This window comes from Rutidosis leptorrhynchoides, chromosome 2 (genome assembly GCF_046630445.1).
Source record: "Rutidosis leptorrhynchoides isolate AG116_Rl617_1_P2 chromosome 2, CSIRO_AGI_Rlap_v1, whole genome shotgun sequence".
Taxonomy (NCBI): domain Eukaryota; kingdom Viridiplantae; phylum Streptophyta; class Magnoliopsida; order Asterales; family Asteraceae; genus Rutidosis; species Rutidosis leptorrhynchoides.
Genome location: NC_092334.1, coordinates 127,989,914 through 128,003,693, shown reverse-complemented (window position 1 = coordinate 128,003,693; position 13,780 = coordinate 127,989,914). Strand labels below are relative to the sequence as shown.

The 13,780-nt window shown below is 31.1% G+C and overlaps 1 long non-coding RNA gene across 2 annotated transcripts; it reads right to left on the bottom strand.

The window, feature by feature from the left end:
• Positions 1–338: 338 nt before the first annotated feature.
• LOC139891381 (uncharacterized) lies at positions 339–1,785 on the bottom strand. Of its 2 annotated transcripts, none has more exons than XR_011773635.1 (3): positions 1,370–1,785; positions 820–899; positions 339–464 (listed from the first exon to the last, which is right to left on the bottom strand). It is a non-coding gene; the product is annotated as an uncharacterized lncRNA (long non-coding RNA). The 2 variants fall into 2 exon arrangements; XR_011773636.1 differs by lacking the exon at positions 339–464 and adding an exon at positions 601–741.
• Positions 1,786–13,780: the final 11,995 nt, after the last annotated feature.

Genomic DNA, 13,780 nt, shown 5'->3' with positions numbered 1-13,780 from the left:
AAAACACTGTGCAATTGTATTTAAAACATATTTTTTATGGCCCCAAACACCGAACAATGGTTTGATGACTTACGTACACTACTACAAAAATGATCAATTAGACGTGTTAAAAAGGCTAATTAGACGTGTTTTTCAACACGTCTAGATGTAACGCATCAACAAATGATATAATTTTTTTTAATCACCAAATGTTATACATTGTATGGTGAAGTTGGCTCTAGTTATTATAGATCGATTTCAATGCTTACAATCATAGCACTATTGGTAATACATGTTTTTTCTAGTATTTCAATACAAAAAAATAAGGTGAAGTTGGCTCTAGTTATTATAGATCGATTAATCACAGCACTATTGGTAATACATGTTTTTTCTAGTATTTCAATACAAAAAAATAAGGTTCCTTATGCCTGAATCTTTTTATCACATTAAGTAAACTCGCTTTATATATAGTGTTGTTGGTTACACTGCAAAGAAATAAGATACATCAATAACTTGTCCAAAAACAGGCTATTGAAAGATAAGTAAACCTAAAACTGAAATTTTTACAATTAAATTACACCATATAATTTTTGTCATCGGATTATTAATAATTCATGGTCAACAAAAATTCGTAACGTAGCAGCTCAAATGGTGTTAGCCGTTTTGCTTAATGCTTCGCTGCCCATTTCGACCTGTAGCAACTTATTATCCGTTTTAAGTTGTTAACTTGTTTCCTTGGCCGTCTACTGACCCGTTTTATCACTTCAAGATTATGCATTATATCACATTACTCATTAAGAGTCCAAGGAGAACATTGCAAGGTTAAGTATAGAACCATACCTGAAGGATTATCCTATTGCATAAAGGCGTCTTCTTAGGATACATCTAAAACTTCAGAAATTGGCTAGGTATTCGCGGGCCTAAAGGAAAAGGTAAGACATAATTTAGATAAAAAAATCGATACTCCTACACAATTAAATACCAAAATGAGCAGCTAAAAAGGAAACTAACAATTCAATACTTCAACACCAAGAATGTAATAAAGACATGACAGTAAGTAAGTTAAATAAATATTTTGTGCAGTATATGATTTTGAAACATAAAACACATCGGAACTATATAAACCAAACATATGGATAACAGATAGTTCACAAATTGAACGATTACTTCCAAAATGGCCTCTGAAAGTTTATTAGGATAAATAATTGATATATAAAAACATAGAAGAAAAAACAGGACGGAACAAAGAAGTGCAAAACATGAACCAATAATAAATATTTAGATAGAAAAAAATGGACGAATGATATAAGGACCCACAATATATATTATCGAGTTCATTACTGTGTAAGTATGATCACTGGTATCTCAAACTTGATAATGCAGTTAGTACCTTTTAGACATGGTGGTGATGTTGACCCATTAACTAATCAGTGGGTTGATCATGTACGGTGAAACTTGTGGATAAATATCCATCTATAGAACCTGACCCAAATTCTTAAATCCTATAAAAGTTTGTACATGTGAATATGAACTAATAATATAAGACTAAAAAAGTAGCAAAATATTAGGCCAAGTAATCAGTCTTGCTTAAACTAACCGATCTTTTAACTCCGTGACCTTGGTGACTGGTAGTCTTCATATACTATATAAGAAAGAGATGAGTGGAAGGCTGTCCAGAGATGGTACCTGCAAAAACGATAACGAAAAGATAAGATTATATGCACGTTTACATTTGGAAGTGGAAGGCTGTCCAAAAGTTGTGACTATCTGCATTATTTAACAAAGATCAGTTTTGATTACTTATAATATGATTCAAAACTAAGTAGAGACAACATAATCATAAGCATATTTAACACAAATGAAACATGAAACTATCATGAACATACCTCTAACCATTATCGCCAAGTCCACTTTATTATATCCACCTGTGATATGTATCCAGCCTTGTAAAACGAAACCAGATTTCAACTTAAGATCAAAAAGCTTTATTTTTGTAACCTGAAATACAATAACAAACATATTTAATTTGAATTAATCGTATGCCCACATTTATAAGATCAAAAAGCTTTATTTTTTGTAACCTGACGAACAAAAAAAATTCCATTATTTTTTATTGTAAATTTACAAAAAAGAAACCTAACAAAAAGAAGATAATGACTAAACGATGTAATGAAATAATCAACATCAAAAATATCCTCAAACTCACTGCAATTCAATAACCACAATAATTAAAATCATATTACATAAATCAAGATACATAAGAAATGTACAAAGCTCAGTAATACCTTAGATCAGCCCAGAATGAAGTTTTATCCAGCTCAGGAACTATAAGTGTAACATTCAAATATCTTGCATTTGCAACCATATCACATATCTGCACCATTAACAAACATTCATAATCAGAAACAATTTATTACCTTTCTTGATTTCATAATTTAATCAAGTAAAATAAAACTTACAGCAGAACGCATTTAAAATAAAACTTCTGTTTACTGGAGGACTTCCAGTATTTTGTTTTGATAACCCTGATTTCTAATAATTTAACATAATCAACAAAAAAAAGGTTCACAAACACAAGCTTCAAATGAGATATTGGCATAAGTTTTTTAGCCTTAAGCTATAAGTGTTAATAAATATACATATAGTTCACATAACTTAATAAGTCAGCCATCATTCTCTATGATAATAGCAATTAGAGTCAAAATTAAGGTTAAAAGAAGCTTAATTTTGGAAAAATGGCTAAAACTGTGATAATTATCATACAAATTTTGAAAATTTTAAAATTACTCCAAGTAATTAACCAAATCACACACTGTGAGCTAATACAATCAACATCCAATACAATAATTTGAATGAAGGTAAAAAAAAATAGAATTAGTATACCTCAAGAGGAAGGCTCATGAAATCATCGGAAGAATTGGATTGCATCGCTTTGACTTCCTTTAAAATTCGTTTGACCGATTATATTTATCCCCCATTTTGTGTGATTCAATTATAGATCTGCTCAATGCAATTCGATTAATATACTCTTACTGAGTATCGATTACACATCTTCATAGAACGTATATTACATCTTCATAGATGAACCATGTTTTAGAAAAAGCACAGGTGAGATTTGAAGAACCCTAATTAAGAGTTTGTAGAAGTCTAATTGAAACAGCAAATAAATATCCTATATATTATAAATATAAATATAAATATAAATTATCGGACTTGAGATTATGATTCTAACACACCCTTTTTTGATCCTCACACACCTATTTTAACCTTTTACTCTTCTAATAATACTCCATTTCTTTAAATTGATGTGTGAAGATCAAAGAAGTGTGTGTGAGAATCATCCCCTTTAGATAAATGAATATTGATAGTGCTCCAAATGAACATATATTTAGGCGCAATATCCTTTCAATATGTAAACCTTTTAGCTACTATTGTTCTATTTTTATGTAATAATCGTTTAAATAAATAAGTGCAAAGACAAAAGAAGAAAATGACGATTTGAAGATGCAAATGACCACAAAGCTCAAATGTACAAGATACAATTCAAGTGGTTCAATTTTTAAATAACCTCTAAAATTTGCAAGAGTACAAGTCGCGAACGTAAAGTACAAGATATCTACGCGTACGAAAGGACGTTCGAAAATCCAGAACCGAGACATAGACCGGGCGTAAACGAGCGAAACATCGGAGCTAAAATTACGAGTCAACTATGCACAAGAATATAATATAATATATATATAATTATATAAAATTATATATATTATATTATATATTATTAAAATCGAGCAGCCCACGTTTTGATTAAGCAAAATATCAGGGACAGGTTGGCCATGCGATCGCATGGCCAGGAGGAAGAAAGAGCATGCGATCGCATGGGCATGAAATGCTGGCCAAGTCTATAAATTGCAACATTTTTCGGACGAGTTTACACACACTCTTTCATACTTCTTTCTCTATATGTAATATATATATACTTATAATTATAATTTTAATTTAAGTTTAATAATAATTTGGGTAATGTAAAGGTTATTTTACGGGTTTTAAAGTCGGAGTTCTGTTCGTGTAACGCTACGCGATAAATAATCACTATAAGCTATGTTCTTCCTTTTTAAATTAATGTCTCGTAACTAAGTTATTATTATGCTTATTTGAGCAAAGTAATTGTGATGTTGGGCTAAATATTAAGATGGGGTTATTGAATTTTGTACCATAATTAGGGTTTGGACAAAAGACCGACACTTGCGGACATTGGACTATGAACTATTAATAGATGTGGGGTATTGTCTAATCAAATAATAACTCATTGGAATCTGTCGAACCTATCTTCAAATTAGTTAATCTAATAATTATTAAATGATTATGCATGTCCTATTTAGTGACGTTTATATGACATCTTTTACGATCATTTAATTAATTATTCGGGTTGGGTAATTGATTATTCAAACTGATCAAGTGGGTAAATTAATGTTCATATCTTATTAAAACAGGGGTGGATTACATACAAGGGTAATTAGTGTAATTGTTAACAAAGTATTAAAACCTTTGATTATACGCAGTCGATAACCTGGTGTAATCATTAAATAAAGTATTAAAACCTTGTTACAGTTCGAATCCCTAATTAGTTGGAATATTTGACTTTGGAAATAAGGTTATTTTGACGAGCATTTTATAATTATGACCGATGAACTATTATGGACAAAAACCAGATAGGTATCAAATAAATCCAGGACAAAGGACAATTAACCCAGATAAATAAATTAAAATCAAAACGTCAAATATCATGATTACGGAAGTTTAAATAAGCATAATACTTTTATTTCATATTTCATCATACCTTTATTTACTGTCATTTTAATTACTGCAATTTACTTTATCGCAATTTAAATTCTGTCATTTATATTATCGTCATTTATCTTTACGCTTTATTTAAAATCGATAAACCGATCATTAAACTGTAAAACCCCCCTTTTATAATAATAATAATACTACTATATTACTAATATATATATATATATATATATATATATATATATATATATATATATATATATATATATATATATATATATATATATATATATATATATATATATATATATATATACAAATATAATATTTTAAAAATATAGTGTACGCAATAAGCCGTCTCCCTGTGGAACGAACCGGACTTACTAAAAACTACACTACTCTACGATTAGGTACACTGCCTATAGTGTTGTAGCAAGGTTTAGGTATATCCCATCCGTAAATTAATTAAAACTTGTATCATATTTCGTAGTAAAAATTATAGTATTTCGTACTACACCTCGTACACATCAAGTTTTTGGTGCCGCTGCCGGGGATTGACGAAACGCTATATTTTTACGCTATATTTTAGTAAAACTATATTTTTGTAAAAATATATTATTTCTTATTTCGTAAAATATTTTGTATTTATAATAAGTGTTAAAAATTATAAAAAGAAAAAAAAATATATATCTATTTTAAAGATTTTATATATAATATTAACAAGTACTTTTATTTTTAGATTTAAAATATAAGTTTATTTTAAATTGTATAAATATTTTGTAATATTTTGAAAATTGAAAAAAATAAAATAAATATAATTAAAATAAAATCTGGGCCGAAGCCAGATAAAAGCCCAAAGACTTCCTGGACAACCCTATCATGCGATCGCATGATCCAAAAGAACGAAATCCATACGATCGCATGGATTGATTTGACTGGTCAGAATCCTTAAAGCATTAATTACGTTAGGGTTTATTATTTTAATTATAATTATAATTAGGGTTTTAATTAATTAATTAGTTTATAATTTTAGTTTTAATATATAATTTTTATTATTAAGTTTTATTATTATTATTAATTATATAAATTAATATTTTTATAAAATAATAATATAAATATAATATTTGTATATAAAATTTTATTTTTATCATTTTTATAATATTTTGTATCTTTTTATTCGTTTAACTTCGTAATTTTTTTATTTGTCGTTCGTATTTAGTTTTAAGTTTAGTTTTACCGTAGTTATTTTTATACGTCTAGATTTTTAGGTTTTGCCGTAAAATCCCTTAAGTGCTTTTTCTTTAGAATTAAGATTTAGGCGCTTTAGAATTTTGCGACGCAGTTTATATATTTTAGTACCTAAATTAAGTTATTGCCGTTTTGGATATAGAATTCCTTTAAGCTTTAATACCTTTAGACGCAATTTTTAATTTTTAGTTTTTAGACTTTTAAGTTTCGACGTTTTTCTTTGTTATTTTTATTTTTTGACGTTTTTCGACGCGCTTCTTTTTCTTTCTCATTTCTACGCTCTAGTTTTTAGGACATAGATTTATATCTTCTCCAAAAAAAAATTTGACGAAAAATTATTTTAAGCGGTTAAATTGATAGACATCCAAAATTTTCTGGTTCGTAGTAATAGTTGGATTTGTTAGTGGCGAGTTGTGGGCTTCCGATTTAAAGGGTCCTGGCTACCTGCTGCATCTATTGGCTATTCGAAACGTGGGCAAAATCAGAAAAGTCTATTAATTTGATAAGTTATATAATTTTTATCTTTATAACTAATAAGATATTCAGTGAATGCACCGAGCAAAACGTTCACCACCTGTAACTCGATCAAGACATCGAACCAATATTGTCACCGTTGATTTTTCTTTAGAATCATCATCTAGTCGACCAAGTACTCCAATTCAAATTTCCGATAATCTATTTTTTGAACCCGACTTCACAATTGAGAACCCGGAGGATATTCAAGGACAATTCCAAGATCCAGAACCACTAATCATTCCTCCTGAACCACAAACCGTTAAATCAGAATCTTCTAGTAAATCGGATTCAACAATTTCAAATATGGAAATAGCGGAACCTCTAAGTATGGAAGATCGAATGAGAGCTACACGCACTGACCAAGGACATGCCATTACGCGACCAGACATTAATGCGCCAGATTATGAAATTAAGGGAAAAATCCTACACATGGTAACTAATCAATGCCAATATAGTGGTACGCCAAAAGAAGATCCAAACGAACATCTTCGGACCTTTAATAGGATATGTACTCTATTTAAAATCTGAGAAGTTGAGGATGAACAGATCTATCTCATGTTGTTTCCCTGGACTTTAAAGGGAGAAGCCAAAGATTGGTTAGAATCGTTACTTGAAGGAGCGATTTATACATGGGATGTCTTAGTTGAAAAATTTCTCAAAAGATTCTTTCCGGCATCTAAAGCCGTGAGACTTTAAGGAGAAATTGTTACGTTCGCGCAAAAGCCAAATGAAACACTATATGAGGCGTGGACAAGATTCGGAAAGTTGATGAGAGGATGTCCTCAGCAGGTTTAGACACTTATCAAATAGTACAAATATTCTACCAAGGTGTTGACATTGCTACATGAAAGTCATCGACACAGCAGCTGGTGGTTCCATTATGAATAAAACCGCTACCGAAGCTCACAAAATCATTGATAACACAGCCTCCCACTCACATGAGTGGCATCAGGAAAAAGATATCTTTCGTTCATCTAAAGCGGCTAGAGCCGATTCTAGCCATGACTTTGATTCCGTTTCCGCAAAAATAGATGCTTTCGAGAGATGAATGGAAAAGATGAGTAAAGATATTCACGCAATACGAATCAGTTGTGAACAATGCGGTGCACCACACTTAACAAAAGATTGTCACATTGAGCAAACGATGGAACAACGTGAGAATGTTTCCTACATGAACCAAAGGCCGGGAAATAATTATCAAATTAATTATCAACCACCAAGGCCGAACTTTAATCGAAATCAAAACATTCTTTACAATCCAAATGGACCCAACAATAACTCGTACAACCAACAAGGTCTGAATAACCAACCAACTCAAAATAATACTTTCAATCAACAAAGACCTAGCTTGTATAAACCACCACAACAAACCGAAGAGAAAAAGCCAAATCTGGAAGAAATGATGCCAAAGCTAATGAAATCTCAAACACAATTTATTACATCTCAAACCTAAACAAATGAGAGGTTTGATCAGTCATTAAGAACTCAACAAGCTTTCATTTTGAATCTAGAAAAACACGTAGGTACTCTTGCTAGCATGATGAGTGAGAGGGGACAAGGAAAGCTACCGAGTAATACTGAAGTAAATCCTCGTAATGAGAATATTAATATGGTATCAACGAATTCTGAAAAACCAGCACTAGAAGGTGGGAAGGTTTTAGATGTAAGTAACAATGAAGAAGTTACACCACCACCACCCGAGTATGTAATGCCAGTGGTGACACCATACAGACCACCCATCCCGTTTCCAAGAAAAGGAGTTGAGTATGAGCAAGTAATAGGTAATAAAGTTTGTGATACCTTTGGAAAGAAGAAGAAGAATAAGAAAGTGCAAGAAACAAAAACAGTAGAAGTAAACCCGGTGAAGACAGTTCCACCAAAACCTCCACCCAGGATGGGTGATCCGGGTGAATTTATGTTCCTTGTCTATGCACTAGCAGATTTAGGTGCGAGTGTGAGTGTTATGCCTCTTTCATTATATAAGAGATTAGGAGTAGGTGAGTTAAGTCCAACGAAAATGAGTGTTAGACTCTTTGATCAAACCATTAAGCACCCAGTTGGAATTGCTGACAACCTACCCGTTCAAGTAGGTAATTTAACTTTTCTAGTCGAATTTATTGTCATTGACATAGAATAGGACTCAAACATTCCTCTAATTTTAGGTCGACCATTCTTAGCGTCCACCGGGGCATTATTTGATGTAAGAGAGGGTAGAATGACACTTAGTGATGGTGACAAATTGGTCACCTTTATGATTCGAAAGTCTAAATCTCCACCAACCAAAAACGTTGAACCAACAAAAACTATTGGTAAGAACCATATTGTTTTACCAACTCCAACGGTAGTGCTTAACAATAATAAAATGCCTAAGTGTGGGGAAGATGAAGTAAAACCTAATGATGACCTGATAACAAAGAACCCCCTTGTTGAAACGAAATTAAATGACCCCGTTATTAACAGTTCAATGAAGAAACTTATTAAACGGATTCGCGATGCTAGAACCAAGGGAAACTTTAAGTTATGTAACCGGTTTGTATCCAATCTATCGCCTAAAGAAAAGGCGAAACTAGTTGAATTTGTGCATATTACACAGGAATTCGACCAATGGCTTAAAGCAAAAGTCACAGATATGCAAGTTGATTATGGTCCAAAAGAAATTGACAATGAAGTTAATCACAATTTCGACACCACATCTACCTAAGTGTGGAGAGATTCAAATGTTCTAAAAAGAAAATGATGTCTAGAGTTAGTTGTTCTGTTCTCGTGTAGTTCCGAGAATGGAATCCGATTGGTCTTTTCCACTAGCAGACACTAAAGAACTAGTTTTCTCCCCCCAATCTGAATTTTTGTTTTGTTGGTTTTGTATGAAATTAATATGCATTTTTAAATTTAAGTTTTGTGTGAATTTAAAAACAAAAATTACTTTATTTCATTAAGTTTAAAAAAATGATTTCTAAAATTCATCGTAAGCTAAAGACTAGATCATAGAATCGAAATTGCTTTACCCGAGGGCGGGGCAAAAAATTTTGTTATCATTATTTTTAATTTTATTGATCTAAAGTATACCAAAAAAAATTAAAAAACCCAAAAATCTTTGCTTTTAAAACAATCGCTTTAAAAACGACAAATTTTAAATTTTGTCGAGGGACGGACTAGGTAAACATACCGAAACTACCTAAAGTAAAAAAAAAACAAAATTTTAAAAAATTATTCATTTAAATTGTTTAATAAATAAAGGTTTTATAATATATATATATATATATATTAGTTTATCTTATGTACAAAATAGGGTAAAACAGCGCACTTTCAAAGACTGACATTAAAGTTCAGTAAATGCTACTAATTTTGACGACAAGACGCAAAATATCAAATGTGATATAAAATAATATGTTTGCAAACTCGGTATTTTTAATCACTTTTCTACACTAATCACCCTCATGAATTTATAATTATAGTCTGATTTCATGCAAATGAGGGCATTGCATGATCTCAAGTGCGGGGAAGGGTTATAAATTCTCTCGGATTTACACTTAGTTTAATTGCCAAATTTTGTGAAAATTTGAAAAAATTTCAACTAAATGAATTCAAAATCATGTTTATACATATTTATGAACGATAAAACTAGGTGTTAATGCCGAAATTATTGTTACCTCGGAGAGAACATAAATGGAGAAACAACCCAAAACGCTTGAATTTATTTAGAATGGAATAAAAGAGAATAAAAAGGCAAAGAAAAGAATAAATAAAAGCTAAGTGTGGGAAGAATTTACCAAGTTCTTTAAAACACATATCACATATTTGGTACAGATTATTGCAGGTACTTTTGCTTTGGACTAAACTAATCAGTTTTACCCGATTTATTGTAATACCTTTTAAAGAATAGATGGATCTACACGATGAATCAATTCCATCATTAAAAGGAAGTAAAGTCTTCCGAAAAGACACGCTCTTCTTGATTTAGGTCGGGAAGTTGTCATCCAGACCAGCTGTAGATTGACGAAAAATCTAGAAAAGTCATCTCTAAAATCAGCAGGAAATCCACGGACCTCAGCATCAAATAGGGTCGCCAAGTGGTCAGACTTATCCTAACCATGTGAGGATCTGTCTCATAAAATGGGGAGGGCGCCGTGCAAATTAGCTTGATAAGACTAATGAATCAGACCCCCAGAAAGGATAATCTCCTTAAAGATTAAAAATCAGCTTTTAAGCCTGATATTACTCAATCCTTGAGATTGACTTTAAAGATTGAAAATTACAAACTCATGGAATTCGATTATATCTGAACTCGAGCTTGAACGAGAAAATATTATGATCAAAATTAAAACCGCTTTATTTTCTAAAAACCTATTTTCAATGCGTTCATTACCATTGAAAATAAAATCCTAAGAATTCACTAAAATTCATTAGGTCACCTGAACTAAATCGGGTGTCAACCGTAAGAACGGTGGTTGCATAGCATGGTCGAAGACAGGACCTTGTGTCAGACAGAAAAACTATAAGGTGATCTTTGCTATTGCTCCTACAAAGGATAGTAATTGCATCCGACACGTTGTAGACCATGAACATTTGCATGTCATTAGACATTGCCTTAACAGTTGCTTGTTCAACACTTTCCTTTACAACCGGACGGTAGTTTGCCGAAAGGTAATATACGGGGCAAGTATACTGGACGTGTTGCTTTCCTAATACAAGTTTAGAAAGTGGGTGACACAAAACCGCAAGTTTTGAACTAAAATTTTCAAATCTGAAACCCACAAAACCCACAAAAATATTTTGCAACATCGGTGAAGGGTTATTCCGGAAAACTTATCTAGGGTAAAAGCTAGAATGAATTTTCAAAAGATCAAATATTTTCATAAAGATCCAATTTCCTTAAGGATCTAAATTTTCATAGTCATGTGGGACTTTAAACCGCCTTTCAAATGTGCACTTTGCTTTGGAAACCGAAAGTAAATCGGCTATTTAATTGCAAGTGTCGTTGACCTAAACTCGAGGCAACTGTGGATGGCACACCCACCTTTAACCATGGTTCTATTGTTACTATCATTGTTTATACCGCCGTATCAAAATCACAGATGTATAAAGTGTAAGAATAAAAAAGTGATTCGAGTGAAGTGTGATTTTATTTCAAGTTCTGTATTGCTTGAGGACAAGCAACGCTCAAGTGTGGGGATATTTGATAGTGCTCCAAATGAACATATATTTAGGCGCAATATCCTTCCAATATGTAAACCTTTTAGCTACTATTGTTCTATTTTTATGTAATAATCGTTTAAATAAATAAGTGCGAAGACAAAAGAAGAAAATGATGATTTGAAGACGCAAATGACCAAAAAGCTCAAATGTACAAGATACAATCCAAGTGGTTCAATTTATAAATAACGTCTAAAATTTATAAGAGTACAAGTCGCGAAACGCAAAGTGCAAGATATCTACGCGTACGAAAGGACGTTCGAAAATCCGGAACTGAGACATAGACCGGGCGTAAACGAGCGAGACATCGGAGCTAAAATTACGAGTCAACTATGCACAAGAATATTATATATATATATATATATATATATATATATATATATATATATATAAAATTATATATATTATATTATATATTATTAAAATCGAGCAGCCCACGTTTCGATTAAGCAAAATATCAGGGACAGGCTGGCCATGCGATCGTATGGCCAGGAGGAAGAAAGAGCATGCGATCATTTGGGCATGAAATGCTGGCCAAGTCTATAAATTGCAACATTTTTCGGACGAGTTTACACACACTCTTTCATACTTCTTTCTCTATATGTAATATATATATATATATATATATATATATATATATATATATATATATATATATATATATATATATATATATATATATATATATATATATATATATAATTTTACTTTTAATTTAAGTTTAATAATAATTTGGGTAATGTAAAGGTTATTTTACGGGTTTTAAAATCGGAGTTCTGTCCGTGTAACGCTACGCGATAAATAATCATTGTAAGCTATGTTCTTCCTTTTTAAATTAATGTATCGTAACTAAGTTATTATTATGATTATTTGAGCCGAAGTAATTGTGATGTTGGGCTAAATATTAAGATGAGGTTATTGGATTTTGTACCATAATTCGGGTTTGGACAAAAGACCGACACTTGCGGACATTGGACTATGAACTATTAATAGATGGGGGGTATTGTCTAATCAAATGATAACTCATTGGAATCTGTCGAACCTATCTTCAAATTAGTTAATCTAATAATTATTAAATGATTATGCATGTCCTATTTAGTGACATTTATACGACATATTTTACGATCATTTAATTAATTATTCGGGTTGGGTAATTGATTATTCAAACTGATCAAGTGGGTAAATTAATGTTCATATCTTATTAAAACAGGGGTGGATTACATACAAGGGTAATTGGTGTAATTGTTAACAAAGTATTAAAACCTTGGATTATACGCAGTCGATAACCTGGTGTAATCATTAAACAAAATATTAAAACCTTGTTACAGTGCGAATCCCTAATTAGTTGGAATATTTGACTTCGAGAATAAGGTTAATTTGACGAGCATTTTATAATTATGACCGATGGACTATTATGGACAAAAACCAGATAGGTATCAAATAAATCTAGGATAAAGGACAATTAACCCAGATAAATAAATTAAAATCAAAACGTCAAACATCATGATTACGGAAGTTTAAATAAGCATAATACTTTTATTTCATATTTCATCGTACCTTTATTTACTGTCATTTTAATTACTGCAATTTACTTGATCGCAATTTAAATTCTGTCATTTATATTATCGTCATTTATCTTTACGCTTTATTTAAAATCGATAAACCGGTCATTAAACGGTAAAACCCCCCTTTTATAATAATAATAATACTACTATATTACTAATATATATATATATATATATATATATATATATATATATATATATATATATATATATATATATATATATATATATATATATATATATATATATATATATTTATACAAATATAATTGTTTAAAAATATAGTGTACGCAATAAGCCGTCTCCCCGTGGAACGAACCGGACTTACTAAAAACTACACTACTCTACGATTAGGTACACTGCCTATAGTGTTGTAGCAAGGTTTAGGTATATCCCATCCGTAAATTAATTAAAACTTGTATCATATTTCGTAGTTAAAATTATAGTATTTCGTACTACACCTCGTACACATCAAATATACTCTTACTGCT